The 27,902-nt window shown below is 42.4% G+C and overlaps 1 pseudogene; it reads right to left on the bottom strand.

Annotated features, from left to right (window-relative positions):
• On the bottom strand, positions 1-27,881 carry LOC112991031 (myosin-1B-like; annotated as a pseudogene).
• Between the last annotated feature and the right edge of the window lie 21 nt (positions 27,882-27,902).

Below are 27,902 nucleotides of genomic sequence, written 5' to 3'. Positions count from 1 at the left end.
GGTTCTTCTCTGGAGATCACCAACTCGCCTGTCTACCAGTGTCACGACTTCTGGCTTGCAATTTGTTGACCTGGCACTCAGCAGTACCAGCTCGTCCTTCAGCCTCTTCCAGCTCATGCTGGGTCTTGCAGCACCGTGAGAGGTTAGTGTGTGCCTGTTCTTCCTGAAAATCATGCAGTGCCGTCAGAGACACGTGCACAAACACACATTGGCATGTAACTGTTAACCAAACACAGTATGCCATAATAACATCACTTACCACAGTCAGCCATACAACTATATCCTGCATTGCCAGCACTCAGTGCATTCCCACATAGTACAGTCAACAACATGAGCACTCTACTGGGGACAGAACAATTAGGCCCACTCAGTTCTAGCTGTGAAAGTTGGCTAGTATGGCTCCAAAAGTGTAACAATTCCAGGATAAATACAGCCATAAGTCTTTAAGAGTTAAGGAGTATTCAAAGGCAATTGCAACAGCTGCCCTATCAAACTGAGTAATCAATGATTTTAATGGAATTGGGAGCCCAAAGGTTTTGGAAATCTGCACTCAGTGGCACACAAAGATTTAGAGAGGCCCACACTCACAGCTTTCTCAGCCTGTTTCTTATATGCTTTCACTTTTATCTGCAGCTTGTCCACCAGGTCCTGGAGCCACAGAATATTTTTCTTATCCTCTTCAGACTGTGGGAAGTGGAAACAAACTAAGGCTGGGAACACTGACGGAGGTGATGCACCTAGAATAAAAAGAAGATACAAAAGAGAGCAGAGGATTGGAAATACCTGGTAAGTGAGCTCTTTCAGCCTTCGTTCATACTTGTGAACACCTTTCAGTGGCTCTGTTCCTTGCTTCTGCTCAGCATCAAACTCATTTTCTAACTCATGAGTCTGAAATGCAGTAGCACGGTGAAGACAGCAAGCTGCCAAGAATGGCTGCCAATACTGCTGTTCAGATCCTGGGATCCAGAGTTCTGTGGACTGCAGAGAAAGTGGGAGTGCTGGGTAGCTTCCTACAGCTGCTTTTTGGGCTAGGCTATGTAAAGCTTACTCACCATGCTGTATTAACAGTGATGTGATGTTTGTGGCATTTATACAAAGCACTTACCTGTGCATGCTGGGGCATTTACAATCAAAATCAAGCCTAAATCTGCCAAAGAAGAGGAAATTGAAGGGAAGGGAGGAAATATAAAGATGGTAGTTTCAATCAGATTCTGTCAGAGTTGTTCAGGTAAATGAGGAATATCAGTTTCATTTTTAAACTTAAAGTCCAGCTCATCTTCGTGACTATTCCATAATAGCCTGTCTTATGAGGCCTCCTGTATCTCCACTGCTGTTCTGTTGCATACTAGTATGAGTCAAGCCTGGACACCAATTTTTTTTCTCTGTGCGTGGATATTTCCTCTCACAGCCAAGAGTACCTGCCTTCTACTCAGTTGTGCTGTACTTTGGAGCACAGATAGTTTAAGAGTGTAATAAATGGGTCAGGCAAATGGTCCATCTAGCCCAGTACTCTGTCTCCAGCAGTGGAAATAGCAGATGCTATTTAGGGACAGCATGGAGACCTGGCCATTATCTGTTCTGCTCATACTTACTCAGCTTTCATAGTCATTGGATTAGGGGTGTCGGGAGGCATATCTGTGCCTGTTCCCTTGAGTATCTGTTTACAGACCTGTTGTCCATGAGTTTATCTAATTTCCTTTTGAACCTTCTTCCATCAGCCTCTGCAAACTACCATGGCAGCAGGTTCCAGCATTCTACTGCCTACTGTGTAAAATGCTTTCTTTTATCTGTTTTAAAGTGATCTCCAGATGAAGATCTCCTGATCTTCATCATGTGCCCCTTGTTCTAGTGTTGTGTATTTTGATGGATAACCATTCAGAATGCATCTTGTTTACTGTTTTCATGATTCTGTAAGCCTTGATCACAACCCCCTCAGCCATGCCCTCTTCAAACTGAAGAGTCCTAGCCTTGCTAGTCTCTCCTTATAAAACTCCACCGCCACAGTTGCCATTCTGTGTATGCGTCTCTAACTGTCAGGTCATTTTTGAGATGCAGAGACCACAACTGCACACTGTAGGTTTAATATAGTGGCAAATGATGCTGTCTGTCTTGTTCTCAATGCCATACCTTATGAACCCCCGCCCCCCTTTTTTCTTTTTTTGCTTTTTTGCTTCTCCTGTACATTGAGCAATTTCTGGGAACTGTCGTCAATCACTCTGAGATCTCTCCTTGCTGAACTGTAACTGCCAGTTCCAAGTTGATCCCTATGAAAGTATGATTTAAATTATTTTCTCATAGATACATTACCTTATATGTCTACACTGATGCCCATCTGCCATCATTTTTGCCCAGTCACTCAGTTTTTTGAGGTCATTCTCAAGTTCCTCACCTGCAGTGCAGCATTCAACTACTCAGTTTTACTCTTGTCAAACCTAGTGCAGAAACCTGGGTTTTTCCCTGTTGTAACCTTCCTACCAAGAGGTTCCAGAAACCAAGGTCCCACTTGGAAACTTGACCTTACTCCCCAGTCTTTATCATACCCTCTCCTACAGTTTCTGGAGTTACTTCTTTCCACCCTTTAGTGCCAGCTGCCTGGCCTCATCCAGGCAGTGCTGCAGGTCCTTCACTGTCTGTTCCAGGTTCTTCTTCATCCTCTCCTGGTGGGTGCTGGTGTCCTGCTCCTTCTTAACCTTTTCTGACATCATGGCTGCCTAACATATAGGCACAGTTAGGTTATGAATGAGTATTATGTCTCCGCATCACTGGTAGTTCTGTGCTCTCTCTGAGTGCAATGCCCTGCTTCACGTTAGTGTATGGCTCTTCACATCCTCAGTCAGTGTCCTTGGCCATGCTAATGTTCTAATCTAGCAGGCTCTCTGATTGAACCTTGTAAAAATTTTTCTGTTTTTTATCACATGCTGAGCAGGCTGCATTTGACCTCTCCACATCAATCATGAGGTCATCCACTTCCCCCTGCAGCCTCTGCTTTGTCTTCTCCAGTAAAGCCCACTTTGAATTGACAGCCTCAGTCCGCTCTTCTGACTCCTATAGAGCAAGCTTCTTTCTGCAGGATGAGACAGCAGTGCTGAGAAACTTCTAACAACCTGAGAGAAAGGACTAGAAGGCAGTTTGGCATGGGAGGGATGAGTCTGTTGAAGAGTGCAGAGAGTGACATGGAAATCTGAGATGGTGTGGATAGACAGCATCTGTAGGAGCCTAGAACGCTGGAGTAGTGCATAGGTTGGGAGAATAAATGGAGGAGATAGGGCATGTGATTAATCATAGCTTGGGAACAGGACTCCCCAGAACTCTGGGAGAGAGGTGAAATGAGAGAGGAAATCAGTGGAGAAGTATCAGTATCCAAGGGATACTACACCAGTATGGAGAGGAACCAGGCATACATTTCCAATAATGGCAGTATAAAGACAATGTGATTTTTCAACTATGAAACCTCCATTCCCTCCCATTTCTGCATTTTATGAAGCACACTGCTTTGCACATTCCCACTACAAGCATTTTCTGGTTTCTTCCAGTTCCTTCTTACATTTATACCTAAATATCCTTCTACTTGCCGAACAATATCCCTCCACTTACTTGGCTTCCTCCAGTTCCTCTGTGCGCTGAGTAGCATCTCTCATATTTTGTTCTCCACTGGGCCACTTCACTATTGGCCTTGGACTGGGTGTGCTGCAGCTCACCTTTGCCTTCCTGCTCCTCTTCATATTGTTCTGGGTAGTTAAGATTGTGCAACTTGTCAAAACATTAACAATTTGTGATAGGATTTTTTTCCTGCATTTTGATACAAACTCCACATTTCACTGCTCATGTGCAACAATTGCTAGAGTAAGGGAAGACTGGTGAGCAGAGTGAATAACACTTAGGACTCTGTGTGTCAGAGTTGATATTGTCAATAAAGATCAGGTGCTTGTTCAACTGGTCTGGGATACTGCCTCTCAAACAGAGCAGCACCAAGTGCTTCAGGCAAAGAGGCAAGAAATCCAACAATGAACAGAGTGGGAATGATCTCTCCAGAGGAAGTTTCCCTATAAGCTCTTCATGTAGAATTTGGTGTATATCTGAAGGTGGAAGAAACTTTAAACTATGTTGTCATATCTAACCCTGGGCACTCCTGTACTCCTGTTTTTTCTTTTTTTTCCTTTGGCTTCTGCTGTATTCTTTGCCTCAGGGATTTCCTGTAGCAGCAAGGTATACATACAGAGCTATTTTCGTTTGCTTCTCTCTTGTGTTTGAACTTCAGAAAGGATGACAAGAAGGGCTTGAACTGTTTCCTTATTTCATTCCTAATGTTTCTTCTGTGTATTATACTCCAAGGCAAAGTTGAAAAATTTCAGCGTCTCAGCCTTTCTCAGAGGAGAACTGTCATTTATTGTCTTAGCTCATTGATTTATTTTACAATTTTCTGGGCCAACTATTCAATTAAAACAAATCACCTTATTTTCTTCCTCTAGTTGCCTGTTCAGCTCCTCTGCCTGCTGAATGAAAGTATGTTTGCCTCTTGTCAGCCGAGAAATTGAGGACTCCTTTTCCTCCAGTTGCCAAGTAAGTTCACCTAATGAGAAAATGCTTTTTTTAGACAGAGACACTAGACATAGCATATGAATGAGAAGAGCAGGCCATATGGAAAGAGATTAAAAGAGTTTGGATTTAGTTTGGTAAAAGGAAGGGAAAGAAACAATTTAATTCCTGCCAAGTACAGGAAAGAGCTAAAAGATAAAGGCTGCGCTGGCCTTTAGGGGATAAACTGATCATGAACCCACGCAGTAATTTGGATTGCCAGTGCTTTCTTCGGTTTGGTTTTTGTGTTTCAGTGAGTAGAATTTCCATAACTGCCACCAGGAGGAAATTCCACAGCCTGCATTTTGTTCGGATCACCCAGTGATGAATGTATTGGAGAATACACTTTCATTCAGGCAGTGTATTTAAGAACTTGGCACAGTACAATTAATTACATTTAGTCTAGGGACACACCATGCTGAGTCTGTAGATGAGTTTTCTGTGTGCTCAGATCTTTAATTAGTTGTGTATGTTCATCATCTTTGGTTCTGATTTCACTGAATTGGTCTTCGAGAGCTCGGCACATCTTTTCCACATTGCTCTGTTAAGGCATAGAAAGCTTATCCTTTAGCTCTTTTAATTGTTAAAAAGAACAACAGTAGTTATTAGAAGTGTTTCCTTCACTCTACCTTGGCTTTGTAGACAGACTCCATGTTACTGGCCAAGTCGTCAATCTCCATCTTCAGCTCACTCTTCTCCTTCTCCAGCTTCTGCTTGACGTGCTGAAGGTTGTCTGTTTGCTCCCCAAGCTCGGCTGTGCTGTCTGCATGCTTCTTCCACAGGGCAGCAGCTGTGGCTTCATGCTGCAGAGTGGCCTCCTCGAGGTCCCGCCACATCTTTGAAATTCTGCCTCGCGCTTCTTGTTCATCTCGATCTGAGCTGCCGTAGCCCCCCCTGCTTCTTCCAGGCGCTCACTGATCTCCTCTAGCTCCCTGAGGAAGTCTGCTCGCTGCTTTTCAGTGTTTGCACGGATTGCATGTTCAGCCTCAATTTCTTCCTCCAGTTCTTCTATACAAGCCTATGAATATTACTTGGTTAAATGAGAACTTCCAAATAGACAGATTTGAAATTAGCATTAAGAAATGAAAAGGAAAATATTCACTTCCATTTATATCAGCACACAGAATGAAGCACCATGAGAAATTTCACTGAACTGTGTCTGAGGACGGGCAATATTCAGTTTTGGAACAATAGAGAATTTATGATCTGATATTTCATTATATGTTATGGCTCAGAATGGATTGATTACGTTATGAAGGGTATAGTATTGCACATTGCTAAGGCATAAGGGATATAGCACTTCAAAATGTAAGGTAATGTGAGTTCCTTAGAAATATCCAAAAAGTCAGGCCAAAATAAAAGTGTTTTGTCTCCATCAGCAAACAAGATGGAAGGAACCTTGTCATAAGCAGTTATGGAATATTTAGCACTTAAGGGAACTGTCGTCCTGTCTCTGCATTTAAATGGTAATATCTGCTCTGATCATGAGAAATTATGTCACATTCTGTTGTTTTCTTAAAAAGGTAATTCTCAGTGTCTTCATTACTGTTAAAACTTAGTATCTGATCCGTTTTCAAAGCCTGCTATGAGCTTAGCTTAAGGGATTTCTTGTATAGTCACTGACAAGCACAGGCCAGAGTCTCTGAAAAAGTGCCCTGAGATGGGAATTGCACCCAGAGTCCATGTTAGTTGTTTCATTCATGTGTAGCAAAATATTTGTGTAGAACAGTATAAGAATAAATATCTGTTAATACTAAGAAATGTTTGCCTGTCAGCTAAAAATACCAATAAGTCTTAGACTTTACCTGAAGCTCCTTAATTTTCTTTCGCAGTTGAGAACATTGAGCCTGCTCCTCCTCAATTTTGCTTTGCAACTGACTGATTTCAAAATCATTTTTGATAAAGAACAAGAATGCAAATTCAATATGGTTAAGACAAAATCTGAATTTTAGAATTCAGAGCATAAAAAGTCAGTGCTATACTTCTTCAGCCTGTCATCCATCTGTTGCTTATCATTTTCCAGATCCATGATGGAATCCTGAGACATTTTCAGATCCCTATCCAGTTTTTTCTTTGTTCTTTCAAGGTCCATTTGCAGTTTCTTCTCTTGTTCCAGAGACCCTTCAAGCTAAACCACATAAAATATATGTTGAAAGTAATTATTCTTGATTTAAAAATCTAACTAGATTTGGAAATTTATAAACAGGGAAAACAATCAGACCCTGTAGGTGCTTCTCATCCCCACTACACTAACCTCTTGCTGCAGGATCAGAGATGCCATTATGGTTTGGTTTTGGTATGAAGCTGGCCACTGCTTGGCAGTGTGCAGTTGAAGTGCAAGTTTTTGAAAAATACAGAAATTAAAATTTTTAAGTGGCTGCAGTTCATAGCATATAGACTGCAAAATATTGACAAATTCTCAGTGTCTCTAATTTCCAAGTGTATATCCACTCTGTAGAGTAAGAGACCATGAATCAGTCTGCAGCAGGCTTCAAACTGCCACAGACGTGCTGCTCCAACTAATTGGTTAAAACTGGGCACCAGAGTTAGAATGGTGACATACCCACTGATGAACAAGCACAGCCATAGTTCGAATAGCCAGGGAAAGATGAACATGTACTGTATTCCCCAACACCCAGTCAAATGGAAATGATTTATTGGATGAAATTATTAGAGCTAGCTTAGCTGCATTAGATGTTGTTCACACTTTCAACCACAGTTTCTAGTCCCTCCTAATCTGTCAGAGCATGCACCTGTGCAACCTCAAAACTTTCTCTTACATCATCCACTTGCTGCTGCTCCAGTTTGGTCTTGGTTTTGGTGAGTGTGCTGACTTTGTCCTCCTCAGCTTGCAGGTCATCCAGTGTCTGCTGGTAGGCCTCTTGAAGGGCCATTTTCTCCTTGGTGAATTTAGAAATATTTTCATCCAGAACTGCCGTCTCTTCAGTAAGATTCTTAGCATAATAGACAGGCAGCTTTCGTACTATGAGGGGTGCAGAGAATGGAGTGCTTTGAGAAGTGACAAATTGAGGACACAGTGAGTGCATCCATGCAAAATCCTGCACAGGGGTAGCCAAAGCACTTCTCCAGAAGGTCCGTATCATTTATTATGAGGGTAGCAACTAGTGTCATGCCTGACAGTCATACCTCTTTGGTCCTGCAATGGTAGGAATTCTTGCTTTAGTTGTTCTTGACTCCCAGCCCTTTCCTGCTGGATGCTATAGTGGAATGTGTGCTGTATCTGCATTTGCCCCTGCAAGCTCTTCCACAGTGGGATTCATGAAAGCCCTCTGAGTTGCTCTTGCTCAAAAACTGCATTTCCTGCATGTGATTTATTTGCTAGGTACGCAGCTGTGAGCTCTGTACAAGTGAGATTGTTTCAAAAGATATTACCAACTGCCAAACAGGTTAGAGCTATGTTAAAATTTTTATAAAAGTGGAAGGAACATGATAGCATGCCAGAGAAGCCTCTGCCCTTGGAACAGGTGATCATAAATGTAAAGCAAGAGCTCTTAACTGGGCTGCAGGACATAGCATCTCTGTTGGCTTTATCTTGGGAACTTATTCCTTGTACTTCGTGGAGCATTGTACACCAGCAGCCTTATCTCAAACACATCAACTTCTCTTCATTAGTCTGCCTGACCCTTCCTTCCTGCTTGTCTTGCCTGGATAGAAACACCTGAAACTATGAATGAGGAAAGTCCACTCTATTACGTGCTTTAGCCCTATGGCCCTGATAGCTGGAAAGACACTCCCTCATCCTAAAACCCAGGACCAACTAGGTTTCCTATAAACGTTGGTATAGAAATACCCAACATATCCATGATTACAAACTTAGGGTTCAGTATTTTTCCCACTGATGGTAATGAAGGAAACCTCAAGGTATAGTTACATGTCTTCTAGTGTTGTTTCCATGGCAGCACTGGACACTGTCACCACAGACCTGGGATTTTGAATTCTAACGTATATATTTGAATTCTGTTTCTTCACATTGATTGTTTAGATATATCTAAACAAGAGACCTGTGCTTTTACTGGGAGATAAATGAGTTAATGATCGTCTGATTTAGACTCTCCTACGTAAACTTGAGAGTCTGATCCTGAGTGGGAAAGAACTCCCATCGAATAGTCAAGTCAGTGGAAGGAAAGGTTGTCCATTCTAGCTGAGAGCTGGGCTTCTTAAATACAAAGGAATCATAAGAAATTGTTTGACATCTGCAAAATCAGTTTTCCTAATGCAAGTGAGGAAGGAAGAACACAGCCATTCTGCACTGAATAACTCACAATCACACTAGTCCTCCATTATCCACAGGAGATGCAAATATACTGGTTCCTTGTGGCTGCAAATAGTCAAATATGCAAATTCTATCAAGCACCTTAACAACCTGTTAACTCTTTTTGAACCATCTGTCACAGGTAATATATTTTTCCTATCAGAAAGCTGTAATTTTAACAAAAATTCTATCTCAGGTAATTAAGTGGCAATATATCCCTCCTATGCTTTGGGCACTTTCTTTCAGAGCGCTTGGGAGTCTCAGAACCTTTCGCAGAACTGAAAGCTGTCTGGGGAACCCAGAGAAGAATACTTCCCTGATTCCTCTGTCACCTTGTTCTCTGTTGCATGTTTCTCCTTTTCCGCTTTGGCCAGAGTCAGTTCAAGATCATCAATATCTTTCTTCACCTCAGAGTGCTCATCCTCCAGTTTCCTCTTCTTTGCAGTCAGTTCAGCATTCATCTCTTCTTTAACCTCTACTCTTTCACTTAGTCCTTTAATTTTAGCTTCCAGCCGGATTTTATTTTTAATGAGTCCTTCACATCTCTCTTCAGCATCAGCTAGATTTTCACTCTTCTGTCAGAACATATTGAAGGCATGTTATATTTATCATAAAAATGATCGACGACAACATATGTTGTTAAAGCACCATCTCCAGGAAATGGACTGCACAACTAAGGGCATAATTTCTAGCAAGCCATGGTAATGCATGGGGTGTGCTCATGGGGAAACTGCCCTACTGGGTCATGGCTTAGGAAAGTGGGCCGTAAGCTCATGCTTCAGCTGTTTCTATGGTTTGAATATAATAGCATGTATTAGAAAACTCAGAGTGTTAAGTCATAATAAGGAGCCTGCAGAGAGTCAGTGAGCTGAATAGTGGGTAGGCAGCGCAATGGACTTCATGGAGGCGTTGGCTTAGAGGTGGGCTTGTAAAACTGATAGCATTTCTAAGTCATCTTTCACAGAGTGTTGGATTATTCTGTGTCTTTAATAAGCTTCTCTACCTCTACTGAGACAGGTCAGACTGTATCTCCCCAAATTTCTCCTTCTTCCACTTCATTCACATGGAACTGACCTCGCTGCCATCATTCTCGAACCTCTCTCTCAGCCAAGACAGAGTGAGGCTAGTGGCAAAGCACGAATGCGCAACCTAAACTTAACCTACAATTTCTACGATAACTAATATTTTGAGTAACGTGATCAGCACACATAAAATTTTGCCCAAAGTAACATTACTGTGATGTATTGTAGGCAGAATACCAGAAAAGGTATCTGTTGCCTCCCAGAAGAGAAGTGGCTGAAAGCCATCACTGCAGTAATGTAGGACCATCTGTTTAATTCTCTCTCAAGTGCTGAATGAAGCCCGTAGAGCAGTGAAAACCATGGCTGGTGGGTGTGCATTATTCGAGGCCAAACATATAGAAGATGGGGAGTGAATAACTCTTCAGCAGGGTGGATAGAAAATTCCACAGCAAAATGTGACTTTGAAGAAAGAGAGAAGACGGGAAGAACTCTGCCAACACTGAAACAGTGACAAACTGGGAAGGCAAGGAAGAGTCAGACAACACTCTGAAAGCAGTGATCATATCTCAGGAGTTATTTTATGCTTTAAAATCTGAAACTATCAAGTACTTTGAAAGGTATCCTAACCTGGAAGTTAGTTAACTTAGTTAACCTGAGCTTCTTGATGTTCTGGCTTACCATCCATGAAGGGATTAAAGAAGCCTGAATTAGTCCTTGACTAAGTGGGCTCTGGAGAACAGGACATTAAATACTAGGAAGGATACAAACTCAGAAAACTGGTTGAGGTTAAGCTGTTGTACTGACAGAAAAACAGCCCTACTCCTGGCTCCATATTATAACGGTCAGCAGTTGTGGAAACAGCCTGTATTTTACCCAAATTCAGAGGCTACAGTTAGGAGCACATTGTATCTACTGTGGCATGTTTGCTTCTTCCACTTGTGATTGCTTAATAGTGATGTGGGTTTACAGTGCAGCCCAGGGAGAATTTTCCTTGTTCATTCTGGTGGTACTGTTTTATATCTCCTTTGTACTCACTTTACTTTGATGTAAATGACAAGACCAGATACAAAGCAGTGGAGAATCTACCCCCGTTACGTTTCTTTACGTGGAAGGGCAGAAAAGAGAAGGGAATGAGCAGCAGAAGAAGAGGAAGTAGAGTGAATTTAAAAATGGAGATTACTCACAGACTGAATCTGAAGCTGCAGGTCATTTTTCTCTTGCAGCAAGGTCACCATTTTCCTCTCCAGGTCCTTCCTCTTTGTCTCAGACTTTTCAAGTTCTTACTTGGCTTTCTCACACTGCTTCTTCATGTTGGCTATCTCCTTCTCAGATTCTGCACTCTTCAGCAAAGGCTTCATCTTGAAATACAGCTTCATCCAGGGCCAGTGCTTGACATTCATAAATGCATGAATATTGTACTTGAGGATATAAATGGGTTCTCTGAAAAGACAGTAAGACACAGTCCATGAAGCTGGTGAGACTTGGGCTGGAAATAGACTATAGTTTTCAGCCACAGAGCATCAACATTTTGCTAAAGGAATTTTTCTCATTTCCCTTGCTTTTTTAAAAAAGTTGCTTCTAGGCCCTTGAGGGCTGAATGACTGGTTCATAGCACTGACAATAACTATTTCTGGATATAAGAAGGATAAATACTCCAAAAAAGACAAATATCTGTGGCATGTTGCCTGGAAATCTCTTCAATGAGAAGAAAGTGCAAGTGCTCAGGTGAAAACCAGAGTGAAAACTGATTTTCTTGAACTGCTGCTGCTGAGATTACATATCTGGGAGCTGCTGTAGATAATACTGTGGAAACAGTAGCTTGATGCTGAAGAGTCAGTCAAAATAGTAACTACAATATTCAGAATTATTAAGACAGAATGAAAAATGAAATCTTTTTATTCTGTTGAATGCCAAAGGGTTTTGTGAATGCCCATTGTTCAAGGGGAGATTAGACAAGTTCATTGCAGGGAAATCCAGTGAGGGCGATTGAATTCTTAGAAACTATCCCTGGCACAGGAAGCCCCTTAGCTGAATATATACTGCATGGTATTACAGATAAAAGCAGCTGGCTGGCAGAGTATCCTATATGTTTATACCATCCTTGCTCTCCCTAAAGCTTTAACCTGTGGACACTGCTGGAGTCAGTTTGCTGAGCTGTCTCAGTGCTGCCACTCCTACACTCTAAATTTTGCATGGATTATCCCATCTCAAAGGAACAGAAAAGAAATTGGAAAGGTATCCAGGATGATCAAAAGTATGGAATATCTTCTCTGTACAGGTTAGATTGTTCATCTTAGACAGGTGATGGGGCCATAAAAGAAAATTACAGGGAAGGAGGGGATTATATGCCATTCCTTACAAAAACAGACTAATATCATCCAATGAAACTATCAGGCAACATGTTTAAAACAGACAAGCCTTAGCACATTGTTCAGTTGGCTAACTGTCACAGGGTTCTTTAAAGGTTGAAACTGTTTCTAAAAGGAATTAAGTGCATACCTGGAGGGAAGGTTCACTGTTAAATGTTAAATATCATGATCTAAATGCAGCATCCAGACAGTAAATGTCTAAACTGCCATTTCCAGAGGTTGGGAGGCTATAGCTAGGTAAAGTATTTGTACTTGTCCTGTTTTCCATAGTCTTTCTAAGGCTCTTTCCTAAGGACAGTTTTTTGCCTGAGACGGGATACTGCATTGCTAGACTTTTGCTATGACATAATACGACTGTTAGTATGTTCCTATATTACCTTCTTTCATTCATCTTTTTAAATTCAATTCTCATGAGATACCCTCTGCACATAGCTTGTGTATGAGTGATGAGGTTTACAAGCTTCTCATCTCTCATCTGTTCTGGGAGTCCTAGGATACCTGCCTTGAAGAAAACCTGGAACATAAAAGAGGGTTAAGTAGTTTGAGGGCTAGGCAGATACACAGCCATTGGAAGCTGATGCAGGGTAGTACAAGGCCGTCGTGGAAGATTCCCTGCAGAGTAAAGGTTTAACAGCTAGAGAAATTCTGGTTTGCTCTTCATATCCTCAGTGTTCCTTTGATACAGACAAGTCACCTTATGTGTGCTGTAATCACGCTACTGCAATGTTGCTTGACGACTTCTCCAAAGTAGGTTGTGGAAGCTGTCTCACCAATAGTTACTAAAACAAAGAGTTAACTTTCAACGTAGTATGATAATCCTACTGTCTCTTTGCTGTGTGCTACCCTTCTGTGTCTCAATGCTTAGTTTCAAGATTTGCCCTCTAAACCGAGTTACTGACAACTTGAGAACCATACGTGGTGATGTCCACTATAGCAGTGCTTGCTTCTTGGTGCTTGGGCTTGTGTCCAGAGATACTGCTGCCTTGGCTGTGCTGAGCAAATAATCAATGTCCCATCAAACACTACTTTTGATATGGAAGCTAGACATACATGTGCCTAAGTCTTCCAAAGGGTCCAACTGTCTAAATATGCCTAAGCATGTCTAACATGCAGTGATGTCAGTGAGTTCACCTGGCCGGAGAAATGGCCAGCACTAGTTCTAGTAGCAGTCAGCCGCGCTGGATCATTCTGGTAGTGTGGTGTCCCCAGGGCTGACAGAGCTGCCCTTCACACACACACCCAGATCCAGATAAGCTTTCTATACTCCTTCTTGCAAGTGTTGTACTTTATTTCCTAATCGTCTTGAAGGCTGATTTCATATGCAAGAAATACTTTCAGTGAACAGTATTTTTTGCCATTAATTATATCCACTCTTCCAAAAGGTGTGTGGCCAAATCTGTACTGGTTGTGGTCAACATCAGTGGAGGAAAGAAGCTTTTCTGAAGCCTTTTTGCTGTCAATGAATTGGTCTTCTGGAATGGCTGAGGCATTAAGAATTTTGTACCTGTGGTAAGACAGGTTGCAAGGCACTGGTTGCAAACAGGGTGAGGAGAACAGCAGTGAGCATGTATCACAACACAGTGTTATGGGAAGCTGAACTGTCTGAAAGCAACTGAATATGCCTCCTGAAATAGAGTCTTGGCTGAACAGAATTTGATGACAAGGGGACATGTCTACTCTCTAGTGGAATCTGTTGGCTGTGCAGTGGCACAGTATATTGTTACATACAAACTTAATGTGCATACTGAAGAGTGTTTGCAAGTCCAGGAATTAGGAAGAACATAGTGAGAACATGTCAGCCTTTTCTTCTCATCTTGTTTCATTGATCAGAAGAAGGCCACTCAGATTAAAGTAGAAGAGGAATTAAAACAACTAATAAAAATCAGCTGTATTTCAACTGATCTTGCAGAACTCCCTGCCCACAAGTCCTACAGCTGAGCTCAAACTAAAAATGGTGTAGCATTATTCCATAACTGCTAACAGTAGTCTTAGCATTTTGCAAGGTAATATAATGATTAAGGTAATCCTGTCTCATGGACAGGACCATCTAGTCCTTCTGTACGGGTTTCCTTGGATACAGCAATGAGCATGGGTGACTTTTTATACTGAAGCACTTCTTACTCTCCTTAAACCTACATTGAAAAAATATATATAAAATCTAGATACTTGTAACGACACAATGAATTTATTCTGTATAATAGGTTTCCATTGAAGTTCCTATTGAACTTCAGCACATTTACTTTGAATTGTAAAATATTTCTTTGTTCTGTAGTGTGGTCATTGTGGAGAGATCCCTTCACCTCTCACATCAAATTACGATTTAACAACTGAGACCGGCTAATGCCTTGCTGAATTAAACATCAAGTGGCAGGGAATTTTCAGGGAGGTCCTGGGTCCAAGAATACCCTTCCTCAAAGTCTGAGTACTCTTATCACAAAATGAATAATATGATTTTTTTAGCTAAAATGTAATGGAGAAAGCAGGCGGGCTTTGTTTTCCTGCTGGGGAAGAGCTTTTCATGACAGGTTGGCGTGGAAGATGCTACTGTTATATTTAAGAACACCCAGTTCTGAAACAGCACTTTGTAGCAAATGAGTGCATATGAGCCAATTTCATCATATCCATTTTACAGATAAGGAAAGCAAGGCGCAGGATACAAGCCAGTGTTATAGCACTAGCAAAGCCTTGGATTTTGGATTGCTTAGTTCACTTTAAGAAGGCGATGCTGGCGTGTGTATGATTTTTGTATCTATACTCTGTGAGGCTTACAAAGAGCAATCTGTAATGATACTTTATACATTGCATTAGAAGCATTTTGCATCCCTTTGAATCATCAGGATTTGACTACCATTTAGAAATTATACAGGTTTTGATGAAACAAGAAACCTCTGGTCTGACCAAAGAGGAAAAAGACTGGAGTGAACTAAGACAGTATTTATGATCTGGTTTCCACAGATGCCAATAAACCAATCTGGTTCAGGGGGTGTCTCTTCACCGTGTCACCAGAGAAGTCTTGACTTGTGGCCTGAGACCTTACCTTAAAGTAACAGAAAATAATAATTAAATACCCACTGTTGCTTAAAGTCTGCATATAGGATTCTGCTTGGAAACCCCTTCCTGCAATTCTGAATGTGTTCTAGAATCCTATTGCATCGCAGCTGATGCATCACCAAGAAATGGTCCATTTCACCTTAAACAAGATGTATTCATCATAACTCTTACTCCTCCCCCCCCCCCAATAATCCTCAAATGTATTGGCGTTCAAGAATCACCTATCTCTTTGCTGAAATTCAAACAGTTTTTGATTAAAGATGGAGCACTTTGTCTGAAGATGATACAGGAGGTGAAGACAGGACATGTCTTCTACTCAGAGAAGTTGCAGAGACCTGCTTCCACCACTTGAGCTTTGCCACTGAGAATGCTGGACTGGCAGAGCCTGTAAATGTCCAGTGTCCAAAGGCAAAGGGCCACATTACTCAAAAATGGCAGGAAAGTGCTCTAGGGGACAAACTGAAAAATCCTTGACAGTTTCAGCATCCTCATCAGTTGCAGGCAGAGGAGGCACAGTATGGGGTGTAATACCATCTAGACAATCAACTGTTCACAGTATCTAAGATTTTACCTTTGGGTCTGCCATGCAGTTATTGACTAGCCTCAACTTTTATTAGCTTTTTATAGCTAGACAGGTTTCAACATAGGAGTGGATGAGCTTGTAAAAGACAGCTGATTAAAATGGAACAATTGTCTTTCTCCTCCTGAAATATCCATTGGATAAAATAACTGTATTTCTAAGTCTGAATCCCATGTATTGCAAACAAAGTAAAACTGGTAGAATATAATACTCTTGGAATCAGTTTATCATGCAGAAATCTCCATCAGCTGCTAGAGACATTAATTTGTGCAGAATGGTCCCTATCATTAACTTTACCTTTTCAGCTTATTCAGCAGACATGTAGGTGAAGGAATTGTTAGAAAAGCTGAGCATAAACAGCCTAAAACCAGTGAAAATCAGAAAATGTCCAGGTTCTCTTCCTTCACTTCACAATCCTTAACTTTGCTCACACACTGCTACTTTCACTTTCTTTTAAAAGGCAAAAGCCAGATTCCTTCTGAGTCATCTCTGTCAAAACAGTCCACTGAACATTAAAAGGACAGCCATATCCGGTGACACCATCCATTCAAATGTGCTTGTCTGTTTCAGGAGGTTTCCTTAATTCTTCCCTTACACCGTTTCGACTATCAAGAACCCATTGGGATTCCTGTCTTTTCACTTGGTGGATATGCAAAGTGGACATTTCCATTTGAGTTTCATTTACAGCCAGAGTGAAACAAGTTCTTCTAGGATGTGATTCATCTCATCCTAAGATAGATGTGTAAAAGGGGCCAGATGAGTCATACTTTAAAATGTCTGTTTCTCTCCATTGAATATAAAATGAGTTTAGATGAATAGCTGAAATGTGAATATGATGTGTGTGTTGCTTAAATCCTGCTTATGGTCTTCAAGGTTACACAGGGAGACACAAGTGAGAAAGAAAGAAAACATTCTGAACTAGGTCTTTTGTTTCCTCAGCAGATTAAATGGATGTTAAGCTCTAGTTTACTTGTCCTTCAGTTACATTCACCATACCTTATCATTCTACCAATATCAGACCTCGTAATGATTAGACTCCTAAAACCCACACAGACATCTCTCCCCAGGTAGTGTAACTTATTGGCCATATGAAAGTCCTCCAAAACTTGACTCTTCTTGGAGACATAAGTCTTCATGAGGGTTTAATGTTTAGTTAAAGAAAGGAACAAAATTAACTTTATATCAAAATGCTTTTCAGGTTCAAGCGGCATGCAGCAGCTTATAAAAGGAATACTACAAACAATACAACATCACTTCTGTGACAGTCATCCATCTCAGTGAGTCAGAGCCTAACAACTAATACATCAAAATTGTAAGTCTTGAGCTGAACCCAGCAGTTCTGAATGACACAGTGGTCCTTAAAAATAGGTTCTTATTAGCAATTCACAAGGAGGCTAAAGAGCCTAATGAGATCATTACTCACAACAGACTGTTTAATCAGCTCTAATCAATAGCATCTTTATTTGCTTCAGCTCTGCACACACATTGGAGGGCTGGGTAGGATGCTTAAGTGCTGTGGACTCTGTAATGTTCCAAAATTTTATGGCCATGATGAACAATACAAGAAGGTTCACAAGAAGGCCAAACCCTGGGGGAACTTCCCATGCAAAGGGAGCTGTTTTGGAAGAGATTGGTGCAGAAGCTGAACAGCCCATTTCTTGTCCGCCCCCTGTCTCCAGAGTATAATGACAGACCTCCCAGGTGTTTTGGTCTCATTAGGAATCAGGCAACGCACAAAGTGAGGATGGGTAGTTCCCTGATTAGTCATCAGCTTGTTTAGATTTTCCTGTGATAGAGCAAAATGTAGAGTTTTGAGCTCAGAGCTATACAGCTTTTGTGTTTTCATTCTAATATCAAGGAAGTGCGGCTAAGTTTTAAGAGGAAACTCACATACCCTGAACACAGCAGACGCTGACTGAAAAGATCCCCCCCTTCTTGTTAGTGCCCTTGCCACTCCATCTATCACCTTGGAAGAAGCATATAAGAGCTGAATGGTTAGACTAAGTGGTATGTTTTGTAGGTCTCACCTTCATTTCTCTGGTCATGGACCAATGTAAACATTGCATTTTAATGTGAAATAATGATCCACTGCTGCAGATTTTTATGTGAAGTGCAGCTGGTTGGTTATTGACCATTGTACAGTATACTTTTGTCTCAGATCCATGACTTAGGTTGTGTTATAATCTATATGGCTTTGGTGGTGCAGAATGCTACGGCCTGACATACCTAAGTTTCATAACAGTGTATTCTGTGCCACTAAACACAATACTTTACATTTAGATATAGCTGCAATTCTGTTTGTACTCATGGTGAAAGGCCACAAGACTGAGGCATAGCAGTGGACATTTCTTTATCAATGCAGTAAAGTTTTCTTTAGAAAAATCTGCTAATCTTGTGTTCCAAGTGAAGAATAGGGATCTACTCCAAGTTTTAGCAGCCTTCAGGCATGAAGCAATTTAAAGTCTCTGGCATGCAAATCCAGGATGCTCAGTGCCCTCTTAGAATTGGTGCAGTGTTAAAGCCAGTAAAATTGAGACTTAAAGGGAGTCTTTCTGCTCTAAATTTCATTCCTTATCGAAAATTTTGTCCCCACAGTCTTCTCTCCTTCCTTATGTTGATGAACCGGCAAGGATCACAACAACTGATTTGTCTTTAGTATTTCTTAGGACACAAAACCTGATTCATCCCTAGTATTTCCTAGGAGCTTGTCCAGACATATTGTTCTGTCAGCCAGACTGAACTAACTGTAGGCAAGTCACCATGCAATTCCCTTTTGAGCTTCAAACCCTTTTGTCCATATGCCTAATGGCTGAATTGACTACTTCTGTATACTGACTCTTCTTTTCGTCTGGCATCCAGGCTTCTAGGATATTGTTTTTTTGTAGAAATATGTGAGGCCATTTTTGGGTAGGATTGGCCCATCACCTGTCCAACTTGATGGTCTTCAGCCATGAAAAAGGGCAAGGGATTGGAATACTCTCTGATGCTCTTGAAGGACATCTAAACTAATTTTTGTCTCTATCATCTTCCTCTGCTGCTCAACTGGATATGGAGCTGCTTGGTGATATCCTTGAAGGTGTTGGCTGTGAACCTCTCCATTTCTCTTACTGCTTCCAGTTCATTTCAAGAAATAGAACTGTCTCCAAAGAGTATAAACTGCCTGCACTTTGCACATATATTTTGCACCTGTCTAGAGGACAGGTGAGCATGCACATGATTCACAACGCAGTAAGTCAAGAAAGATCCACCCCCTGCCACTTTGTCTTGGACTTGCTGTGTTTTGCTTCTCTTCAGCACTTGAATGTAGTGCTCTTTGTAGTTATGCACTTTGGCTCCCATCTTAGTTGGGACAACTCACCTCTGATGACACATCTGTGCATGCAAGAACAGGGTCAGGTTATGGTCTGATAGAAAGCCTAGGGAATGCAACAGAGAGGGGAAATAGAAATAGACTGTAGTTGATCCTTGCCTTATGGATCATCCCTGAAAGGGAAGGGAAGACAGCAACTTCAAGGATGATTTCTGGTAAAGACCCACAACAGTTTCATTCAGGGGGTCCTTGTCAAGCCAACCAGAGATGTTGTAGTCCACTGTGCCAGCATAGTGCACGAGGGAGAAGTGGGCCTCAGCCTTGCCTTTGACAGGTTTAGGCTTCTGGAAGTTGCTGGACTTGCCCAGATGCTGATCATAGACCTTGTTTTTGAAAGAGGTGTCAGTTGCCTTGGGGAACATGCACTCCTCTTCCAGGATGGAAAAGATGCCCATAGGCTGGAAGAAATAATTATACATGAAGAAAGGAAGTGGTAGGGAGTGAGAAAGTGAATATAATATCACTGTGCCTGTGGTTTGTGGTTTGTTTCAGTGACTATAGTCTGTACTGCACAGGTTCTTAGTATGCCACTTGTCACTAGAGTAATCAAGCAAATTGAATTACTGTGACCAATCTCTGTTGTTTAAGCCACGACCCATGAATGTGGCAATTGGACAATACTGTTTAGATGCATCTTTGAATGAAAGACTAATTATATGCACTGTAATCAATTGCTTTAATCATGTTTGCTTTACGCCATTTGGAATGTAAAACAGTGGAATCAAGAGAGGAATGCAGAAGGTAGGTTTCAGTACCCTGTTCACAGGTCTGATGCTGTTGTGTCTGTTACAAGCCATCAAGTTGCATTTGCCAGTGTGAATTTGGTTTGATGGATCCTCAGGAGTGTGCATAGATAATTGATGTCCAGCAACAGCTGTGCTGGCTCCAATAGATGTGCATGATGGATCAGATTATTTGTCACGTTATGTGGAGTGTAAATGGCAATAATTTGGCACTCCAGAACACCTGTAGTATTTTCAAATTGTCTCAGAATCATACACAGAGACGTTGCCTACCTTACGAGCAGAAAATTTGCATCCTAGAAGTGTCTACTTCTTTCCTCTCACTACAAGAGAAACTTCGGTGTTAGATCAATGTAGGTACCCTTATGATTCCATACTCTGGAATAGAATCATAATTCTAACCAGTTTGTATTGCATAGGACACAAGATCTGTGCACACTTAGCAATAAGTGTGGATTTTGGGGGTTAAGTATGGCAGCAGGCCCTAGCTGGTAATGAAGATGCTTTCTGTAGATGCTGCCGTGTGGTGGAACAAAGGGGTAAGTGAGAAAAGGTGAGGCTCGTGTGCACAAAGGCATAGTCCACGGATATGAATATTAAATGGTGAATGTGCATGAGGGATGGCTGAATGGAGTCATTGGGCCCTGGGCATGAATGATGGTGCTGGGAGCAGATACTTGTATGCTTCTCAGAGGGAAGATGTTTGGGTGTATATGCATTGGATTTCCACATGGTACATGCGATGGGCACAGCCACTGCACACCGGCTTATAATTTTGCTGTGAGGGGTTGAGAGACAGAATTCCAAGTAGGATCACTAGTGCAGTAGTGGTGAGCAGGGGGGAGAGGGGCCAAAAAGTTTTGCTGCTAGAACGAAGAACTTACTTAATTTTATTCGTTACTGCAGGGAGCAAGGCTTGCAGTTCGCATTACTGCTTTCTGTTACGGGCAGTCTTGTTAAAGGCACCAAATTAACAGCCTGCCTGCCCCCTTCCCCGCAGCTCTGCCATGGTATTCAGGAAATCAGTCTGTACACAAGTGGCATGCCATTGCAAAAGCTTTAATTTTTTTAAACTACCTCCTCTTACTGGAGAGGATCATTCAAAAGTTATGCTTCAGTTTATTAAAAATGAGTTGAATAGAATACTGATGCAGGCATCTAATATTTCTCATCAAAAACTCAAAAAACTGTTGCAGTTTCTCACTGGTGAAACTGGTGCACAGCTGCTCCAGACTGTTGAACTGCACATTCAAAATATATAAAAAACCAGTTAGGTTGGAAAAATCATTAATGGGCAATCATACCTACTTTAACTCACATCAAAGATCTCAAAACCAGCAATGTCCAGGACACCAATGAAATGCTGTCTGGGCTGCTTGGTATCCAGCTGTTGGTTGCTTCAAGTAACCATCCATAGGAACATCTTCTCATAGACTGATTTAGCTAATGCACCCACTGAATTGTATGCTTGTAAGAAACATGGCTATGGCAGCAAAAAGAGCTGAGTTAGCTTTAAATTTGAAAGAACTATCTGAACAAAACGAAAAGCATATCAGCTCTCTAGGTACCTGTTGGACATTTTGTCCTTTAGTCACATATTCGTTTCCAGCTTTCACCCTGGGATGGCATAAAGCCTCGAGCAAAGCAGCAGAATTTCGACCCATCAGGTAGCCAGCTTTGCCAGCCACTAGGAAGAGAGACAGCAAATGACTTCAACAGAGACAAAGGAAGATGTTCTGGTCCCCTAGGATGTTTCTGTTACAAACAGCCTACTTCAGGTCCTACTCAGATGCACCTGTTGTGAAGGGGAGCTCCTTGGCAATCCCGTGGGAAATGTGTTCCCCCTCGACACAGGCTCAGCCTGCACCAAACTCTCTCCTGTTCCAGGCCTGGAGGGCAGCAGCAGCAGTGATTAATGTTTCCCTTGCTGTGTTTCCACGGGGAGCATAAATTAAATAGGTGACTTTGTCAAACTTACAACGAACTTGAAAAATGTAGTTTCTGGGATGGAAATATCATTCCCAGGGTGTTGGGCCAGGTTCTGAACGGGGTCCCTAGCTTGAACGGAATTCCTAGCTTGTCTCCTGGCCCTGTCCAGCCAGCGTACTCAGCTGGCAACGCTTCCTTCTGTGCTGTCCAGCTCTGCCTGCTCCTCCCGCTGCTGCTGCTTGAACTGCATGTTCCCGTAGAGCCTGCCGGCCCCCATCACTTGTGCCTCCCCAGCTTCCCCTGGGCTGAAGCCCGGGGTGTCCGCAGCACTCTGCAGCAGAAAAAAGAGAAGTCTGGGAAAGCAGTGAAAACAGTGCGTTGTAGCAGGCACCGGCGTGTGCTGGGGGGAAGAGGGGGTTCGTCGCCGGCAGACTGCCCCCGCCTTTCTGCGTGCCCAGCGCGTGTCGCGGCTGGAGCCTCCCCGGCGCGGGGCGCGGCGCTGCCGGCAGTGAGCGGCCGCGGCCGCTGCGGGGCGCCAGAGGCCGCGCGTGGCGGCGCGTGGCGTGGCGGCGGGCAGCCGGGTGCCCTGAGCGCCCGCGCGGTGCGCTCCGCGGGCGGGGACGGGGGCGCGGGCAGGGCTGAGGCTTGTCCCGGGCCACCGGTGCCGCCGGGGCTCCTCTGCGCTCACGTCGGTTGCCAGCAGCTCCTCGCTGTTGTCGATGCTGGCAGCACTGACTTCTCCTTGGCTCACATAGGGACAGTCCCAAGGGTCGGTATAAGAAGCAGATCTGCAAGTATACAGTGCTCTTTACTGGTACCAGTATAGCCATGGGGCAGGTCACAGTGTGAACAGAAAGCCCTGTGCCAAGCTCTGCACTGGTGGCACTCACCAATGAGCCCTGGCTTCTTATCAGACATTATCCCGTAAAAAATATGATAGCTCCTTTCACTGGCTAGATGAAAGGTCACTCTGAATTTCTCCAGAAGGTCTAATGAGAAGAGAATGACATTAGTCTTCTGGGGAACCTGGGGTCATTAAAGCACAAAGCACATGCACTGACTTGTTACCACTCACAGGTTTCAATGTGCACGGAAGCCTGTTTGCTTGTTGTTCCAAAATGAATCTGGATGAATTTTCGCTATCAAGTAGTACAAATCAACCCACTGGTTGTAGTGATCAGTGAATATGACATGCGAAATATTGGATGCCTGCATTCCAACAAATCTGAAGTGAACTCACAAAGCGTGAGGACTTGTCATTTCTCACAGCCTTGGCATTGCCAAAGGCCTCGAGCAGTGGGTTGGCCTGGATGGTTTGATCCTCCAGGGTTCCCTAGTCACAGGAGAAAAAGCTTCTCCTCAAACCTCACTACTGGTTAAAAATGAATATTGCAAGGGACATATTACACAGAGATCACTTTTATACTTCATACATGATTTCAACCTTCAATTTAGCAGAGTTTTTAAGCACTCATCAGCCATCACTTATTTATATAGCCATTGATTTCAGGGGGAGGAATGCTGAACAACAGATCTAAATTTTGCTCCCTTCTTGTACCTGCTAGCATATATTGTGTATTACATATATAGTCATTACTGTGGAGTTCAGGGAATTTGGAATCTGTATCAGGGACTGGCTTCCCCATATCCATTCACTGCTCACAAAGGCAACAAAAGAAAATATGGAAATTCTGGGATTTTCATGGAGATTCCTCAGGCACAAGATAATCTCAGAGAGATGTACAACCTGAAGCAAGAAGCACCTAGCAAGAGAGAATGTAAATTTCTGCAGTTCATTCTGCAGTACATTCAAACAGAAGCCTTTCAGAGTATAGAAATACATCCCCAGGCAGGTTTTAAAAAGAAAACTGGGACATAGATGAAGTCTCAGAATCAAATCACAAACACGAAAAAAGCAGAGAGCAGCAACCCTTGGAGTTTTTTGGATACATGTCTGCAGATGGAAAGATGGACATATAAAGTTCCTCAAACCTGTGTTGCATCACCCTTGTTAACTGAAAAAATATAGGAGGAAAGCAGCTTCTGCAGTTCTTTTTTTTTTCATTTCTGCGCAGTACAGTCCAGGACAGCTACACAAGGCAGAGTCACAGTGAGCTTTTTTTTGGAATGATACAGTGAACCTTTTTTAAAGGCTTTTAGCAAAGTCATGACAGATCTTAAGTAGTCAGGACATAAGGGTGTTGCCAGGGATAGTTTCTAAGCCAGAGATGGAAAACAAAGAACAAGAGAGAGATGATCAGTTTTTATCCACATGAAAGCTCAGCAGCAGACCTCAAGTTATTGCATCTTTGTTGATGCTATTCAGTGTATCCTTTAACATCTTGGAATGGAAATGGAGAACCATTCCCTACATTGTCTGCAAGTAGTGCAAAGGGTTTAAATTAATCTAGAGAGGAACACTGAACCCAATAAAATAAATACAACATAGTAGCATATGAAGTTCAATATAAAAATTGAAAAAAACATAACCAAAAAACAGAGTGATGCCCTCTCACATGTATTTTTCAGCTTTCTAAATGAAATTCCTCATTTAAGAAGGGATGTGTGTGTCAGTGCAGCTGACTCCACCAAACCACTTTTCAGTGCACAGGTGTGGTCAAGGACCTCAGAAGGAGGCACCATGAATGGAGAACAGCCTGGAAGATATGGCAGTTCTATACATGTGTTATATCTGGAGTCCTGTCTGCGGGCTGGGTTACCTCATTTAGCAGATGACACAGAAGAAACAAGAACAATTCAAACGCCAAGATGAAGTAGTGGTCTAGAAAGACTGATGGGAAGTAAAATGGGAGAGAATCAAACTGAATCTCAACAGAGGAAGCAGAGAAGAATACAGAGGTATCACCTATGAATTGGGAAGTCCTGAATCCCAAATTTCTGGAGCCTGAGAAAGTGTTTTGGGAACATACTGTAACACACTTTCCTCGTTCTTATACTCTTGTCGGACATCTACTTTCAGCCTGTGTCTGAGACAGGGTGCTGGGTTAGACAGAGCTGTAACCCGGGGTGCTTTATGACATGTTCTTATGAAAAGAACTGCCACATAGTACTGCTATAGAGATTGTGAATACTAAAGAAATAAAGTATTCTATGAATAAACTCCGAAGAAGATAAAACAGGTTGTTCATCTAAGAGTCTGGTGATTTTCCTTATATCAAACATGGCCAGTACATCTCTCAGCTGTCTCAAAATCTTGCTTACATCAGACCTAGCGCAGTGAGCAGCTGGTGAAAGCTGAGCCCGGCAGATTATGAAATGGTGCTGATGGAAAGAGAAGGGTGCTTGTGATGAACTGCCTTCCCCATAACAACCCATCAATCAAAGACAGCTGCCTCAGAGTGTGAAAAAATCTTCAGCCTTGGAATCTCTTTAAGTTCCCTTGGATACTCAAATAACATGCTGACAAAAGCACCCTCTTTGATGTACATACCTTCTCACAGACTATGGTGACAGACACTTGTGCCATGAGCATGTTTGTTGTTTGTTCTGTGCTATAGAATGAAGTCCACACCTTGCAGATGCACCAGTGGGTTCAGTTTGCAGCAGCTGGGCTGCTCAGCGGAAAGGGGTATCAGGATATGTGCTTTCTTCCCTTAAAGAATCCCTTCTGAGTTTACTTTAGTTGTCCTCAGGCAAGTGGTCCCAGCTGTCCCAAGTCTGTCTATTTTCTTATGCTGTCCATGAAGGCAGTTATAGGGACTGCAGAGAGGAGACGAAGTCTGTGGAAATCACTGCCTGATGCAATTAGAATGACTGATTTCAGCACAGTTGGCGAGGAACGCAACCATTCTAGGGTCCAGAGCCACTGCACTTCGCCCATCAATAGCAGACAAATAAGGAGTTGTAATACAATCATGTGCCACTGGGTACTAACCATCTCTTTACACTTAGCAGCCACTCAGATGCTGTGGGGATGGCAGACCTCACAGAATACTGATGAGATAGATAGGCAGAAGGACAGTCATAATTGAGAAAACTTCTGCTGTCTTATATTAACTTTCTGGTTAAAAGCTTCTCTTATGTAAATGAGGACTGGAGAGAAACTGAGGCTCAGGTCTTCTCTATAATAAGAAATTGCATCTCTAAGTAGAGTTCCACCAGTGTTAAGAGAGATGAAAGCTGGGTAGCAGGGGTACTCAAGTGTAGGTGTGCTTAGACTGTGCATCTTGTCTCTCCAGTCAGCTGTGCAGCTCTTTCTGCATTTTGCTAGTCTTGCAACACAGAAATATAAATTGATGTTTTCTACTCTACAGGCACAGTCTTGGGCAAGTGCTGTAAGGGGTTGCCACTGACCTACCTGCATTTTGCCAGGCTGTTGGTCTTTCTTCTTTTCACCAGTAGCTGCAATTGTTGCAAAGTACTGGATGACTCACTTTGTGTTCACAGTTTTCCCTGCACTGGATTCTCCATTGTTGGAATTAAAATGTCAGTTGTTATAAAAAGCAAAGAACATTTTTACTTCTCTGTCAGCTTTGTCACAGATATCAAAATATGTGATGTGATAAGGATTGACTGACTGTCACAATCTGAAAACAAAGCCACATAAACAGCTATTTAAATGAGACATGGAGAGCTTTTGTTCCTCAGCCAGAACTAACAGACTTCAAGGAAAAGAACTGTATTGAAACTGTGTTTATTCACTTTGCAACCAGATCAAGGGAAACTCTGCATTAGTCTGTGAAGAATTTTGTACATGCAGAGGGATAGAGCAGTCCAAAAGCTAACATTAAGACGTGGCTGTTTACAAGGATTTCCCCCTAGCTGTTTTCTTTTGTGTTTAGACCTTAGTTTGAATATTTGTTGAATTGGAATCAGGTTCTCTGCTGTGTTCCTTCATGACTGTTTCTTCAAATTCCTTACTAAAAAGATAGTGAGCACAAAGCCATATAGCTAGCTACTGCCTCTCCTTCCTTATCTGACAGCACAGGGTTAAATCTCTGTTCATTAAGATGCCACAGGTAGCCTAATTTTGAGTTGTGCCATAGGACTATGGGAGCTGTTGCCATCAGGCACTGAGTAGAACAGCACCCAAGATGCCTTCATCTGTGATGGAATGAGTCTGTAAAGTCATAACTGCCTCAATGACTACTTCTGTGCTCCGCACATTTACTGTTGAATCAGGCAGCCACAATTCTGGATCCCTTCATCCTGAGAGACATGAAAATCCTAATGTGGCCTAATCTGTCAACTGTCACTTGGCAAAGCAGCCAGCTCTCATGTATTAGGGTTTTCTGTTCTTGCTAAATGACTCACCAGTTAACATGAACTGATGGGCATTGTCAGAGATGGAGAAGATGTGTGGAGGGCCTCCTGGCGCTTTTTACCTTGGTAGCCAGCCACCACTTCTGGGTTGTACACTGGCAGCCACTTATAGGGGTTGACAGTGACACAGAAAAGACCTGAGTATGTCTGTAAGGACAGGAGACAGCATGTTGGCTTCCACTTGGCTTAGCATAGTGTTTTTTCCTAGCTACCCACAGGAAGATTGTTGCCTGTACTTACGTAGATCATCCAGGCTGCATAATGCTCTTTGAGGTTGTACAGCACAGCAGGTTCATGGAGGTGGGTCATCATTACCATGTCTTCAATTTTATCAAATTTGGGTGAGTTCATAGGAAAGACTTTGTCATCCTTTACTGTCACAGTCTGGCAAAACCAGAAGGAAAAAGAGAGTAAGAAATCTAAGTAAGGGGACTTTCTCACCTGGATGAGTATATATGATGAATAAAGTGTAGTATTACTCACTGTATCATTATATGTTTTAACTGTGACTTTGCCACCGTCTCTACTCTGGATGGTGCCTTTCACATACATTTGTTTTTCATCCACTACAAAGCAGGTTGCCTTAGCATCAAATGGGTGTTTCTAGGCTTCAATTCTCTCCTTCTCAGGCTTCTGTAGATAGGGAGCAGCCTCTCCAAAATTGCCATCTCTGCATCGGAAATCATGGCTGGAGTTTCTCTGGAGGA

The sequence above is a fragment of the Dromaius novaehollandiae genome, chromosome 18 (assembly GCF_036370855.1).
Source record: "Dromaius novaehollandiae isolate bDroNov1 chromosome 18, bDroNov1.hap1, whole genome shotgun sequence".
Classification (NCBI taxonomy): Eukaryota; Metazoa; Chordata; class Aves; order Casuariiformes; family Dromaiidae; genus Dromaius; species Dromaius novaehollandiae.
The sequence above is the reverse complement of the archived record's forward strand: the minus strand, read 5'-3'. Positions and strand labels throughout refer to the sequence as shown.